The 15,528-nt window shown below is 48.6% G+C and overlaps 1 protein-coding gene across 4 annotated transcripts in view; it reads left to right on the forward strand.

Moving 5' to 3' along the window:
- Positions 1-15,528, forward strand: part of LOC126336348 (solute carrier organic anion transporter family member 4A1) — an 840,769-nt gene that overhangs the window by 772,600 nt on the left and 52,641 nt on the right. The gene's annotated exons all lie outside the window — the stretch shown is intronic.

Consider the following 15,528-nt stretch of genomic DNA (forward strand, 5'->3'; position numbering starts at 1 on the left):
TTTTTACCCTTCTTTGGTGTCTTGGACATGAGCTAGGACCTTAAGATTCTGCATGAAAGGAGGACTAGCAGACGAGTCGCATGGGAGATGTGAAAAGTATTCATATGTAGTAAAAACTTGAGAAATCCGTCCGTTATTGTCATTTGTTATCGAATCGACTTAAAGCCAGATCGTCACATTGGCCGCTCTTCTCTCTGAAACGGTTTTACTTATCGTCTGCAAAGCTATGTCTCGTGCTGCGGTATGCGGAGACACTAAAAGCACCATAGTAGAACACAGATCAAGCTTCTAACTTGATTAACAGAATGAAAGTTCTGTACAAAACAAGAATTTGATTTATTATGACTACACTCAAAATCATAAACAAAACACATGAAACATTTACAATACATCAAACTGGATACTCAAATAAATGCTGTCAAGGTGAAGTTGCCCATAAACTACACTCCTGTAACTGGAAAAAAGAACCGGTGTGTCAGACCCACCATACTTGCTCCGGACACTGCGAGAGGGCTGTACAAGCAATGATCACACGCACGGCACAGCGAACACACCAGGAACCGCGGTGTTGGCCGTCGAATGGCGCTAGCTGCGCAGCATTTGTGTACGCCGCCGTCAGTGTCAGCCAGTTTGCCGTGGCATACGGAGCTCCATCGCAGTCTTTAACACTGGTAGCATGCCGCGACAGCGTGGACGTGAACCGTATGTGCAGTTGACGGACTTTGAGCGAGGGCGTATAGTGGGCATGCGGGAGGCCGGGTGGACGTACCGCCGAATTGCTCAACACGTGGGGCGTGAGCTCTCCACAGTACATCAATGTTGTCGCCAGTGGTCGGCGGAAGGTGCACGTGCCCGTGGACCTGGGACCGGACCGCAACGACGCACGGATGCACGCCAAGACCGTAGGCTCCTACGCAGTGCCGTAGGGGACCGCACCGCCACTTCCCAGCAAATTAGGGACACTGTTGCTCCTGGGGTATCGGCGAGGACAATTCGCAACCGTCTCCATGAAGCTGGGCTACGGTCCCGCACACCGTTAGGCCGTCTTCCGCTCACGCCCCAACATCGTGCAGCCCGCCTCCAGTGGTGTCGCGACAGGCGTGAATGGAGGGACGAATGGAGACGTGTCGTCTTCAGCGATGAGAGTCGCTTCTGCCTTGGTGCCAATGATGGTCGTATGCGTGTTTGGCGCCGTGCAGGTGAGCGCCACAATCAGGACTGCATACGACCGAGGCACACAGGGCCAACACCCGGCATCATGGTGTGGGGAGCGATCTCCTACACTGGCCGTACACCTCTGGTGATCGTCGAGGGGACACTGAATAGTGCACGGTACATCCAAACCGTCATCGCACCCATCGTTCTACCATTCCTAGACCTGCAAGGGAACTTGCTGTTCCAACAGGACAATGCACGTCCGCATGTATCCCGTGCCACCCAACGTGCTGTAGAAGGTGTAAGTCAACTACCCTGGCCAGCAAGATCTCCGGATCTGTCCCCCATTGAGAATGTTTGGGACTGGATGAAGCGTCGTCTCACGCGGTCTGCACGTCCAGCATGAACGCTGCTCCAACTGAGGCGCCAGGTGGAAATGGCATGGCAAGCCTTTCCACAGGACTACATCCAGCATCTCTACGATCGTCTCCATGCGAGAATAGCAGCCTGCATTGCTGCGAAAGGTGGATATACACTGTACTAGTGCCGACATTGTGTATGCTCTGTTGCCTGTGTCTATGTGCCTGTGGTTCTGTCAGTGTCATCATGTGATGTATCTGACCCCAGGAATGTGTCAATAAAGTTTCCCCTTCCTGGGACAATGAATTCACGGTGTTCTTATTTCAATTTCCAGGAGTGTAGATTGTAACATTTAAGACGAAGTGGTATGTGGAGCCAATCCCTTGCAACTCAAACCTTAAGAGAAACACCCAGCCAACCCAACATTAATTGTTGCTACAGTAGTGAGAACTCAGACAATGAACATCCAAGACAGAACCACGTAGGAAAAGACGGGAACATGCGCGCTCTGCTGAGCTCTGATTATCACAGTGCAAATTCCCGAATCTGCCGATGCTGCGGACATGCATTACCAAGCTGTCTTCTTAACTGGAAGGACACAATCTGGCGTACCGGAAGCGATGGCTGGTTGCTTCGACGACCCGTCGTGGTGGTGATAATGTCGCGAGTATAGCCTGAAACAAATCATCGTTGGTCTGGTTGTTACAGACTAAAGACTTCCTATCAATACAAATGCGCCTCTGAGGGAGACGAAGAAGGCCCGCCACACAATCACTGACGGTACAGTGATTAATTTTAACGAGCGAAGTCACACAGTAACTCTGATACAGTCAACTTTAGCCAAAACTGCTCGAGACAGACAACATAGGCCGCTTGTACGCAAAACGCTCAATTGCCAACTTTACTCGGAAAGTTACGTTGAAGTTGAAACTTCAGCAACTTCGTCAAACAGTTGCAATTAAACAAAAGTATATTAGACAGCCAACGGAAGGCAGGCTGTCCAGAGCAGCGAGAGCTCAGTCTTGTAACCTACTCCGACCGAAAAGCGAGAGCCGACCCTCTCAAGAGCACCCGTACAAACCGAGCACAGAACATTCCCGCTCCCACAACAGTGGCCATGGTTTAACGTTCCAATCAGCAACTCGAAAGGCGGCGGAAAATTCCACTCAATGCTGAAGCACTACCTTTCCACCAATGGAGATTCTTGGCGCCAATTTCTGTGGCGATTTTTCTACGTCGCAGAGCTATGACCTGAGCAAGCCAATCACAGTTACGATTTTCCAGAAAACGCGGTAATTTGCGCGCCAAGACTGCCTGGGAACACAAGTCATTCCCACGCCTCGCTGGTAGCCTGCCAGAAAGTGTTTTCACTAAGTTTCTGAGAAGTAACGGAATCTCTAGCTCAGCTGCTCCGTCAGGACCCTGTGGGCGTGTCGCCGCCGCTCTTATGACAATGTCTGCATCTGGAAAGCATCGAATCCTTCACACCCGGTGGCATAACCCTTTCAAGCTCAGCAGAACTCGCCTGTCACCGGACCACTCGGGTGACAAGAGACACTGCGGGGGAAGTCTGCGTGTGAAGGAATAGCAACTTTTCACCGCATGCAATCAGAGAGGAAAATCGAATTACTCAGAGTAAGATAGAAAGATGAGAGGGGGCTCCCGCCATCTCTCATACTGCAGGCAAGCCAAACTCTGCCACAATACCTGTCGACTACGGCTGCCACAATTGCAGCAAGCACCAATGAAGAACGGCGTTCATTCATACGCTTTCTGAGGAGTGAAGGTGAGGCGAGTTTATGACTGCAATAGGAATAGAAATGGAGTCGAAGGCATAGGAACGCCGCGAAGCCTCCCACGCAGGCCAGGCACACTGCACTGCGTATATGGTGTCTGTTCTTTTGCAAATGTCCGAAAGAACAGACACCACAATATAGGGGTTCCCACTCAAACCTCCCTGATTTCAAGGACCCAGGAGAGAAAAACCACAGTACATATGACAGTGAAAAATGCACCACTCTGTACAGCATCTCAAAGAATTTATATTCCCGCGTCAGAAGTACCAAGTGTCGTCGCCAGAGTGCAGTAAGGTCGCATGAAGTAAAAATGGCGACTCCGCAGCAGTGCGCGTGAGCAGTAGTGTGGTTTGGAGAAATAAAATCGCCGATTACTGTGCGAAGAAATTATCGTCGTGTGTATGAGTATGATCCACCTGATGTGAAAACAATTAAGGAATGGTATAGGAAGTGCCTGGCAACAGGAAGTGTTATGAAACATTCTGGTGGTGCACGTTACGGAGTTTCAGAAGAGACAGTGGAGGACATCAGACAAATGTTTCTCAGAAGCCCACGTGTGTCAATTCATCAAGCATCGAGGCAACTTGATGTACCTCAATCAACATTGCATCATGTTGTTCACCAGCGTCTTCGTTGTCTGAACATCTGACGCCGAACGACAAACCACCATGAAAACAATTTGCTGCAGATATGCTGCGGCGTATTGATATGGATGTCAGCTTCCTGGAAAGATGCTTATTCTCATACGAGGCAACCTTTCATCTATCAGGAAGCGTTAATAGGCATAATGTTCGGATTTGGGGTTCGCAAAATCCGCACGTTGTCATTGAACATGTTCGTGATAGCCCTAAACTAAACGTCTGGTGTGGGATAATGCACGACAGGATTGTTGGACCGTTCTTCTTTGCGGAACAAACAGTGAATGAATCAGTGTATCTGGACGTGTTGGGGCAGTTTGTGCACCCTCGGATACAAGACTTGCAAACCAACATTTTATTCAACAAAATGGAGCTCCGCCACATTGGTCAACGGCTATTCGCAAGTTCCCGGATAGGAAATTTCCCAACCATTGGATCGGACGGGGAAGACCCATTGCCTGGCCACCACGTTCACCCGACATTACGCCGCTTGACTTCTTCATGTGGGGATTCGTGAAGGGCCGCGTGTATGCGACCCAAGTGGATGATATTCCTATGTTGCGACATCGTATCACTAATACGATTGCAACAATAACAGAGGAAATGTTACCAACAACTTGACAAGAAATTGAATATAGACTAGACATTCTTGTTGCTACAAGTGGTCCACATGGAGAGGTGTTCGGTGACAAATAAATAAATTCTTTGAGATGCTGTACAATATGTTGCATTTTTCATTGTCGTATATACTGTGTTTTTTTCCTAAGGTCTTTGAAATCAGGGAGGTTTGAGTGGGACATCCTGTATAATTCAGTTGATGATCGCCAATAATTCTTTCAGTGCAGATGCACACGAAGCTCGAACTCTTATGGGTTGGTTATTCAGGGGAGGGGGCCAAACAGTGAGGTCATCGGTCACATCGGATTAGGGAAGGATAGGAAAGGAAATCAGCGGTGCCCTTTCAAAGGATCCATCCCAGCATTTTCCTGAAGCGATTTAGGGAAATTACAGAAAACCTAAATCAGGATGGCCGGACGTGGGCTTGAACCATCGTTATACCGAATGCGAGTCCAGTGTTCTAACCACTGTGCCACCTCGCTTGGTTCTTTCAGGAATTGGCGAGATGGCGTGAGTAATGGGGCTAATGAGAAGGGGCACTGTGTAAGTAGTGTGTGGTACATGTTGAGAATTTTGGCCTGACGGGAGGCGTGCTAGGGTGGTTCGTGCAATTGTGGTGACCACTGTTTCCGGATGGCATAGCGTTCAGTCCGTCTGCCTAGTAAGCTGGAGACCTGCGTTCTAATCCCGGCCCAGTACAAATTTTCAGCTTGCCCCATTGACGCAAATCAGTGCCCAGCGGCATCTAATGTCTTTAATACATTTGTGTCTTGGCACTGCATTGTGACATTGTGGCAGCGCACGCTATTGTGGTGGCCAACTGCCTTGCGATCGTGAGTGAAATTCCTGTGCATCTAAACATTAGTCATGACTCAGTACACTGTTCATGACACGCCATTGGGGAAAGCAACTGTGCTCCGAGGAAGACGTGCAACAAGCAGTGCACTAGAGACTGCACACACAGCCCAAAAGATTTTTTTTCCAGAGGGACTGATGCACTTCCTATGTCTTGGAGGAAGTGCGTTGAACGTCAGGAGTACTGCATCGAAAAAGATATACTTATCGTCCACATTCGTGCAATAAATCACGTGTAAGAAAAAAAAAAAGTATTTAAGGTTTTCAGTTGACTCACTCTCTTACATGTGTTTTGTAAATTAATTAAAGGCGTTTACATTTTCCTTGCTGGGGTCGGAATAGAATCACCCAAATTGTCACTCTTCAGCCATGTAATTATGTAATTTTCAATCTGAAGATTAAAAAATTAAAAAGACAAAATTAGTGATTTTTTTCATGATGAATAAATCCACACCGATTGTACTTGATAAATATTTTACTTGCTTAAAATTGTACACAAGGAACGGGTTTCAGGATGTAACTTCCATTTTCAGTTGCTTGATATCATATGTGAAAATCGTACTACTCATGTAAAAAATCTAGCAAATTTATCAAGTAGCGTATCAGATTCCATGTGTGTGTGGCACCAAAATGTTCTTGGAGTCTATCAGTCTGTTGAGCGGTCTTGCTGGCGTCCAAACATGTGATTGGCTGGGCAATTATATGGCACTTATATGGCCCATGTGGTACTGGATGACAGAGAACCTTTTCATGCCTCGCCCAAACGGGATCTCGCATGGTATTTGATAAATTTACTTTTTTTTAATGGCTAATACGATTTTCTGGTACGGAATCAAATGTCAGGAGATGGAATCTATGTCCTGAGGCCCAAGTTGTGTCTACTGTTTTATCCAAATAAAGGATTACGTGAAAACTATTCCCAGTTACGAATATGAAAAACCGTCAGCTCTGCATTGGAATGACGACATTGAAAATTTGTGCCGGACCGAGACTCGAACACGGATTCTCACTTATCGCTAACGGCCGCCCTACTATTTGGCTATCCGAACACAACTCACTACCCAGACCCAAACTTCCATATGTCGTCTGGGCATTAGTGGTGTCCGGATAGCCAAATGGTAAGGTGACATCTCGGGATAAGCGGGAAGTCTGAGTTCGAGTCCAGGTTCGGCACAAATTTTTCACTGTCCTCATTCCATTGTACAGGTGACGGTTGTTCATATTCGCAACTGCGGATACATTTCATGTACTTCGTAATGGCTGTAGTCGTCGCAGTACCTGTTCCTTTGGACGTGCATGCATATCCGAAGGAACATTGCGTCATAATTCGGAATAACACAGGCATACATGTCTGAACGAACATTGCAGCATAATTTGGAATAACATTGTAAACAAACGATTTGTCAGGTACAACTGGAGCGTCTTTACTCATCATTAAAAATTTCAGCAGCAGTCGTTCATGTCCCCCAAAGAGTAAAATATGTAATATTTGTGACAAGATGATGGTGATGTGAAGTATATACAGTGCCTGACAAAACAAGTATAGCATCGAGAAGACATGGTCAGACGTGATGATGTTGCGCGGTCATCAGCGCCCGCACAAAGTCCTAATCTTTACACAGTCCAATTCACGAATGATAACGATGAAACGATGAGGACAACACATACACCCAGTCCCCGCGGAGAGAAAATCCCCAACCAGGCCAGGAATCGAACCCCTGGACCCCGTGATCCAGAGCCAGCAACGCTAGCCACTAGATCACGAGCTAAGTATGGTCAGACGTCACTGTAACTTTGTGGACAGGGTGTATCAAAAAGGATGGCGCAAACTCACACGGCTGAAAGTTCACGATAATAGAGGCACGAAAAAAAAAAATAGGTTTAAATAGCTCTAAGCACTATGGGACTTAACATGTGAGGTCATCAGTCCCCTAGACTTAGAACTACATAAATCTAACTAACATAAGGACATCACACACATCCATGTCCGAGGCAGGATTCGAACCTGCGATCGTAGCAGCAGCGCGGTTCCGGACTGAAGCGCCTAGAACCGCTCGGCCCCAGCGGCCACCCGGTCAACCACATGTGAGCACCACTACGGACGACTGTTGTATTATGCACGCAACACATCTTAATCCCTTAACATCTGCGTTTGCCATCCTAGAACAATTAGTGGATTCCCTACAACATCGTTGGTCGATAACAAGCTGGAGTCGGACAAGGGAATTCCATCGCATGCGCAGGCTGCCGTTGACATGGCTACATTTGGACTTGTCCTGTGCTGACGAATGGCGTCGCATTTTCGCTACCAAATCGCGGTTCTCCACTACCCTGGTTGATCATCGTCGGAAAGCATGGTGGTGTCCTGGGGAGAGGTCCAATTCTTCCAATGTTTCTGAGAGGCACATCGGTTTTAGTACTTACCTCATGGAGTGTCGAGCCGTGGATATTATTTCAGGCCATGGTTGGTAGAGAGTAAGGGAACTGTAACTGCAGAGCGGTGTGTCACGGGCTTCTGCGTCATCAGTTACCTGTCAGGCGAAATTATTGCGGTGGTACTTTTCAACAGCGCAAAACACATTCACATATGGCACGTATCTCTATGGACTGTCTGCTTGACGTTGAGGTACTCCTTTTGGGTAGCAACGTCACCAGACCTGTCCCAGACAGAACGCAAGTAGAGTTCGTATGACAACTCCAGTCGACTGCCAGCATCCAGGTTATCAAGAACCACTTACAACTGTTTTTTTTTTTTAATTCAGTATATTTTACCAACAGCCGTACACTTTAAGATATTTTACTTTATTTCGAAAGCAACCTGTTTCGGCAACTCATTTTGCCATCTTCAGGCCCCATCCGTTTTTTTTTTTTTTTTTTTTTTTTCGAATCAACAAGCTTGTCGTATAGCGCCATAAAACTGGATATCGTAAATCTCAATCGTTGTGCAGCTGATTCATACGAAAGCGTGACATTCCAATGTTGCAGTTGGCAACATGTGTCAAAGAATGAACCATGTATGAAGTATAGTGCCAAAGAGAATGGAAAATAAAGGTAATCTGTTTGATTTTTGCCTGTATTAACAATAATGTACAAGTTAAGTAATGATTTAAGTTTATTTGTTACAGAATATTGAGAAAGCCCACATGTTTACTGCCTAAATTTTAACTTAACGTCAAGAAAACGTATCAAGACTGTCTACAGTGGATTAGCATTCTTCCCTCTACGTTCATCTAAACGAAAAATGAGAAGAAAGACGAAATTTCAGCGTCATTTTAAAACCTGGAAAGTTTCTAGTGTTTGTTGAAAAGTTTAGTTTTTTAGAAATGGGGGATTTCTCATAATTCCCATTCAAATGGACGAGAGAGAGAGAGAAGGGGGGGGGGGGGGGGACATGTGTGTTGTTTAAATGGCTCTGAGCGCTATGGGACTCAAAATCTGAGGTTATCAGTCCCCTAGAACTTAGAACTACTTAAACCTAACTAACCTAAGGACATCACACACGTCCATGCCCGAGGCAGGATTCGAAGCTGCTACCGTAGCATTCGCGCGGTTCCGGACTGAAGCGCCTAGAACCGCTCGGCCACCGGCCCGGCCATGTGTTTGTGTTGGTGTGTGTGTGTGTGTAGTATCTGAGTGTGTGTGTGTGTGTGTGTGTGTGTGAGAGAGAGAGAGAGAGAGAGAGAGAGAGAGAGAGAGAGAGAGAGAGAAGGGATGAGTTAATGTGTGCCAGAGTGGGTATAAATAAACTCGGTGATATCGTTGCCACGGCTTCAGCCTTGGTACTGGTGCGCTGTATCGAGCATACGGAATTCCCACTCATAAAGACAAATTTCAGCGCCTCTGCCCGCCGCCTGTGCTCCACCCCCACCCCCTCATAACGGACGGCGTCCGCCGGGAGGTCGCGGCATTGCCGGCAACAGACGTCGCATCCTGAGTTACGACCAAGACGCTGCGCAATCTCCGGCCGCTGCCACTGCGGCCCGCCACACTTGCAGGCGACACACGCTTTTCATCTCGTCTCTTCCCTCGCCGTTCCGGGCCGCCTCTATAAACTTATTGCGTCCTTCGTCCACGGTGGACAGCTAAGATACGAAAAGTGGTTAATCGACGTTATCTTCGGGCGTGACCAGTATGAATATCGACTGAAAACACTAATTGCTATAACCAGTAGCATTTATTGTAAAGTAACTGCGTGACATTTTCAGGAGGAGAGCCATCTACATCTACATCTACATTTATACTCCGCAAGCCACCCAACGGTGTGTGGCGGAGGGCACTTTACGTGCCACTGTCATTACCTCCCTTTCCTGTTCCAATCGCGTATGGTTCGCGGGAAGAACGACTGCCGGAAAGCTTCCGTGCGCGCTCGAATCTCTCTAATTTTACATTCGTGATCTCATCAGGAGGTATAAGTAGGGGCAAACAATATATTCGATACCTCATCCAGAAACACACCGTCTCGAAACCTGGACAGCAAGCTACACCGCGATGCAGAGCGCCTCTCCTGCAGAGTCTGCCACTTGAGTTTGCTAAATATCTCCGTAACACTATCACGATTACCAAATAACCTTGTATCAGTGCCAAAAAGCTTCCAAACTAAAAGTTTTATTGCCCAGTTCGGAGCCAGGTGTGGCTTTATGAAACCCTGAATTTAACTTTCACAATCTTTTCTTAAAGAATTTACTTTACTTACTAGCGATTCATTAAGAACATTAACACATTTGACACTATGTGAGCGAGGAAGTAGTTGCCAATTGGTAACTGATGAAACAAATTAATTTTTTTAATAAATGGAAATTTTATTACTCAAAGCCGCCTTTTTTTTAAACAGATTTAAAATTATAATTAGAAAGCACCCTGTAAATATCAAGTTACAATTTATGCAGAGGCAGAAATAACATTTTTTTTGTTGTTGTTGATAGTATGAGCTTTCGGGTAGTCACGACAGCTCACAAACACCTCTCAAAGACTACACTGATGCAAATCTGCAACACACCAGATTACTTTAGCTAAAAATTTTAACAACTCACACAAACACATAAACTACGCATCCCGTAAGAGGGATGGAAATGGTACAACACTCACATTAAAAATTATTTGCCACCGAGAGTGCAACTTGTTTTTAAGAGAACTCTTACGGCGGGAGGGTGACAATTTTATATACTAAAATGACCATTTAAATGAAATCCATGAAATGCAGTTTTACATAAAATGTACCAACATGCTGTACATTACACATATACCACCTCGCAAGATGATAGGCAAAATAAAAACGTATTTCAGGAATTCGGCCTTTACACCTTACGCAATAAATTCGTTGACATCGAATCCGACAAACATGACAGAGGCAGCTAGTAACGTATGGCAGACCGACAGACAGACCGACACTAACTGCCTAACAAATGCGGACGAGAGACAAACGAGTAAACTGGGGAAAACTGACCAAGAAAACAAGTATAATTTAACAAGTATCACCAATCACTAAACTTCAAGTAACTGCGATTTCACGAGAAGACTTGGCGCAGCACCCCCAAAACGCTCTCCCGAACCGTCCGCTGCTGGCCGCTTCAACGGACGCGCAGGAAGGCGCTCCGATCTCCCGTCTCACGGCGTCGCCGTTCTCCCCGGCCAGACCGACGTCTTGGGTTGACTCCTGTTGCTCTCGTGTCGGCCGCGAAGCCACTACCACTCGCTATACGTCGCGGCCCACTGGACTCACGTGGCGACCTCACATGCGCCGACGCTCAAGACGGACAAGTCATCTCGTGTCCCAGTGTGCGACCGACCAACCGATCGATCGAACCGCCAATGCCTATTGCGTAAACAAACTCGAGCAGACTGGCGGCCTAACACATACTAGCACTACGGACGACAGACAAACACTGACTGGCCCACGCTGACCCGACTGACCAACTGACCACACTCTCCGAGACTGACAGGCTGACCCACTGCTGAGTTTTTTTTTCCTTTTTGTAATTTTAAAACCTGTACAACAGGCAGGCTGTCAGCAGCGTTCTATGCTGCTCTTCAGCCATAGGATACACAATGAGAGAAAAAAACAGAAAGATTACACATAGGTTACAGAACAGTGGGCAAGAAAGCAGTTGACACAGAAAGACAAACACGGAGCCGTTCACACTCGAAGATAATCCACACTTGAAACAGTTGACACGACTCACAAACACTGAAGACGGCGATGGCACAGGTGAACGATTGAGTGCGACGGTGAACACTGAACACTAAACACGACGGCACACACGAGACACTGATGGCGATGATCTCCGGCGCGCGAAAGTCCACATAGCGTGTGCGAGTCCGGGGATCTGCCAAGAGGGGAAGAAGGGCGGGGAGGGGGGGTGGAGAAGGGAGAACGAAGACGCCAATGGCTGAGGAGATGGGAGGAGGAGTAGAGGGACAGGGGAGGGGAAGCCCAGGGGAGGAGTGGTGAGAAAGTAATGAGGGAGGGAGGGTGCCCAAAGGAACAGAGACAGGAAGAGGAAAGGAGGATCAAAGATGGTAGGAGGGATATATGGAGGGAAGGAGGACATCATCAGGGAGGGCGAGCTGGCGGAAGCCACTTTGGGAGAGGGTAAGGAGGGTAGAGAGATGAAGACCGGGTGGGACATGGGAATACAGGCGCGGCAGCGGGTGGGGGCGGGAGAGGATGGGCGAGACAAGCAGTTGAGGAGAATCGAGTTTGCGGGAGGATCCGTATCCTCTCAAGGAAAAGGAGGAGGTGGGGGAAAGGAATGAGATCATACAGGATCCGCGTGGGGGAGGGGAGACGGATGTGATAGGCGAGGCGGAGAGCATGGCGTTCAAGGATTTGGAGGGATTTGTAAAAGGTAGCGGGGGCGGAGATCCAGGCCGGATGGGCGTAACAAAGGATAGGGCGGATGAGGGATTTATAGGTGTGGAGTATGGTGGAGGGGTCCAGAGCCCACGTACGACCGGAACGGAGCTTGAGGAGATGGAGACGGGAGTGTGCCTTGGCTTGGATTGTCTGGAGATGGGGGGTCCAGGAGAGTCGACGGTCGAGGGTGACGCCAAGGTACTTGAGGGTGGGGGTGAGGGCGATAAGGACGGCCATAGACGGTGAGATAGAAATCAAGGAGGCGGAAGGAAGGGGTGGTTTTGCCTACAATGATCGCCTGGGCTTTGGAGGGATTGACCTTGAGCAACCACTGGTTGCACCAAGTGGTGAACCGGTCAAGATGGAATTGGATAAGGTGTTGGAAGCGCTGCAGGGTGGGGGCAAGAGCAAGGTAGGCGGTGTCATCGGCAAACTGAAGAAGGTGGACAGGGGGTGACGGCGGCGGCATGTCCGCCGTATACAAAAGGTACAGAAGGGGGGAGAGGATGGAGCCTTGGGGCACACCGGCGGAGGGAAAAAAGGTGTAGGAATCTGTGTTATGGATGGTGACGTAGGAAGGACTGCGGGAGAGAAAGGAGCCGATCAGATGGACGTAATTAATGGGAAGGGTGAAGGTTTGGAGCTTGAAGAGGAGACTGGAATGCCATACGTGGTCATAAGCACGTTCGAGGTCCAGGCAGAGGAAGATTGCAGAGCGACTGGAATTAAGCTGTTCAGAAAGGAGATGAGTGAGGTGAATGAGAAAGTCGTCGGAAGAGAAGGATGGCCGAAAGCCACACTGGGTGATGGGAAGGAGGCGGTGCTGGCGGAGATGCTGGTGGATGCGGCAGGTGAGGATAGATTCCAAGACCTTGCTGAAGACCAAGGTAAGGCTGATGGGACGGTAGGAAGAGATGGCGGAAGGCGGTTTGCCAGGTTTAAGGAACATCAGGATACGTGAGGTTTTCCACAGGTCGGGGTAGTAACCGGTGGACAGGACTACATTGTAGAGCCTGGCCAGGGTGGAGAGGAAAGAGACAGGAGGTTCACGAAGGTGACGGTAGGTGACACGATCGTGACCAGGAGCGGTGTTGCGTTTGGTGCGGAGTGTAGCAATGAGATCCTGTATATGATAGGGGCATTGAGTTCTGTGTGTGCAATGTTGTCCAAGTACTGGAAACCAGGCGCTAGGGGAGGCACAGAGGTGTCAGTTCGATCGCGGACATCCGGGAAGAGGGAGTAATCGAACTGGGGATCGTCGGGGATGGAAAATACATCGGAGAGGTAGGAGGCAAAGCGATTGGCCTTACTAAGGGTGTCAGGGAATGGGTGATCATTATGGAGGAGATGACAGTAGGGGGAGGGTTTAGTTCCGATAAGGCGACGGAAGGCTGACCAGAACTTGGACGAGTTGATAGGTAGGGTAGCATTTAAACGCATTTTGCCGCGAGCAAATTACGAATGTGTCGCTAGAGTTGCCGGTGGCGTCGTAGTGTGTCCAGGTCACGCGTGTGGAGGAAGGCACGGTAGAGACAACTGAATTCACGGAGGAGGAGGACGACCTGTGGGGGTAAGGTAGGACGGAGGGGGTGGATGGCGACAGTAGGGAGGTGGGCCTCCACGGCCTGCTGGATAAAGGAGGCGGCATGGGTTACATCGTCAGGGTGGCGGTAGGGAAAGGGGTGGCTCTCGACCTGGGTGGAGAGGGTATCCCGGTAGGCATTCCAGTTGACACGGGAATAGTCATGGACGTACTTTGGGGGAGGGTCATTATGAGGGTCGGGGCGGGGGCGACGATCGTCTGAAACGGTGAGGAGAACAGGGAGATCGCTACCTATAGGCTCCAGGACATCCACCGTTATGTGGCCAAGGAGGTTAGGGGAGGAAAGGATAACATCGGGAGTGGAGTTGGATTCGGGACGGGTGTGCTGGGGGATGGGGATGAGGTCCCCTTGAAGGGAGGAGAGGAACCGATGCCACCGCCGTAACCGGGCGGCGGAGCGAGTATGGATGTTGAGGTCGGCAGCGATCACGTAGGAGGAGAAGGTACGGGCAATGTGGGAGAGGAAGTCGAAGGGAATAGGGATGTTAAGGCGGACATAGATGGTGGCGCCCACTGCCGAGCTCATAGCGCCCCTTAAATGCACATGAACAGGCAACTTTTCCCCCTTCCCACCAGAGGGAGATTGCCACAGCGGCGCCACCACCAGAAATGGGAGGCGACTGCTTCACACAACGCGCTGCGGCGCGCTCTTCAAAACAGCAAATTTTACCACGGCTCATTTATAATTCACGTATTCTGAAGATGTCAAGAAAACATTGCTGAAATAACTAATCAGTATAGGTATCAACTGCCATCTGGGCAATAAGACTTCTGTTTTGGAAGCTTTTTTACATTTGTTATATAACTAGTTGAATACCCAGCATAGCCTGGTTATGTACACCTATTTATTTCAATCTTTTGCCAGTCTACCTCCTTCCTCCCACCCTCTTTGCCTATCGCTTCCTTCACTCCCTCTCTGTCCACCTCTCCCCACTCTCTGTCGGCTCCCCTCCCCCCTCTGTCCAACTGCTCCTTCCCCCTCTGTTTCTCTCTTCCTGCCCCATCTGATCCCGTCTCCCCCCTCTCTCTGTCCATCTCTTCCTCCCCCACTCCCTGATCAGCTCATCCTCTTCTCTTTCTCTGTCCAGCCCCTCCTCTCCCCTCTCTCCGCCCATCTCCTCATCCTTTCTCTCTCCGTTTCCTCTTGCCCCTCTGTCAGTCCATCTCCTCCTTTATCTCGCCCTGCGGAGCTCTTCCGCTTTCTCTGTTCATCACTTCCCCTATCCTTTCTCTGCTTATCTACTCCTCGCTCCTCTGGTTGCCCCCTCTCTCTATCCACCTCCTTCTGACCCCTGTCTGTGACCATCTCCCCCCCCCCCCCCCCCCTTGTCTCCCTTTCCCTCACTTGTAGATTAGGCTGGCCATTCTTACCATAGTATTTCTTTCCAGACTTTTTCTAATATGTGTACCATATTTGGCTGGTATCGTTCCAGGGGTTTACAGCGAGCTTTTTACTCGTAGCTTTGCATAAATACGCAAAAGTTATATATATATGGTATTACAAAAAGTTACGGCCAAACTTTCAGGAAACATTCCTCACACACAAAGAAAGAAACTATGTTATGTGGACATGTGTCCGGAAACGCTTACTTTCCATGTTAGAGCTCATTTTATTACTTCTCTTCAAATCACATTAGTCATGGATGGAAA

This window comes from Schistocerca gregaria, chromosome 2 (genome assembly GCF_023897955.1).
Source record: "Schistocerca gregaria isolate iqSchGreg1 chromosome 2, iqSchGreg1.2, whole genome shotgun sequence".
NCBI classification, from domain to species: Eukaryota; Metazoa; Arthropoda; class Insecta; order Orthoptera; family Acrididae; genus Schistocerca; species Schistocerca gregaria.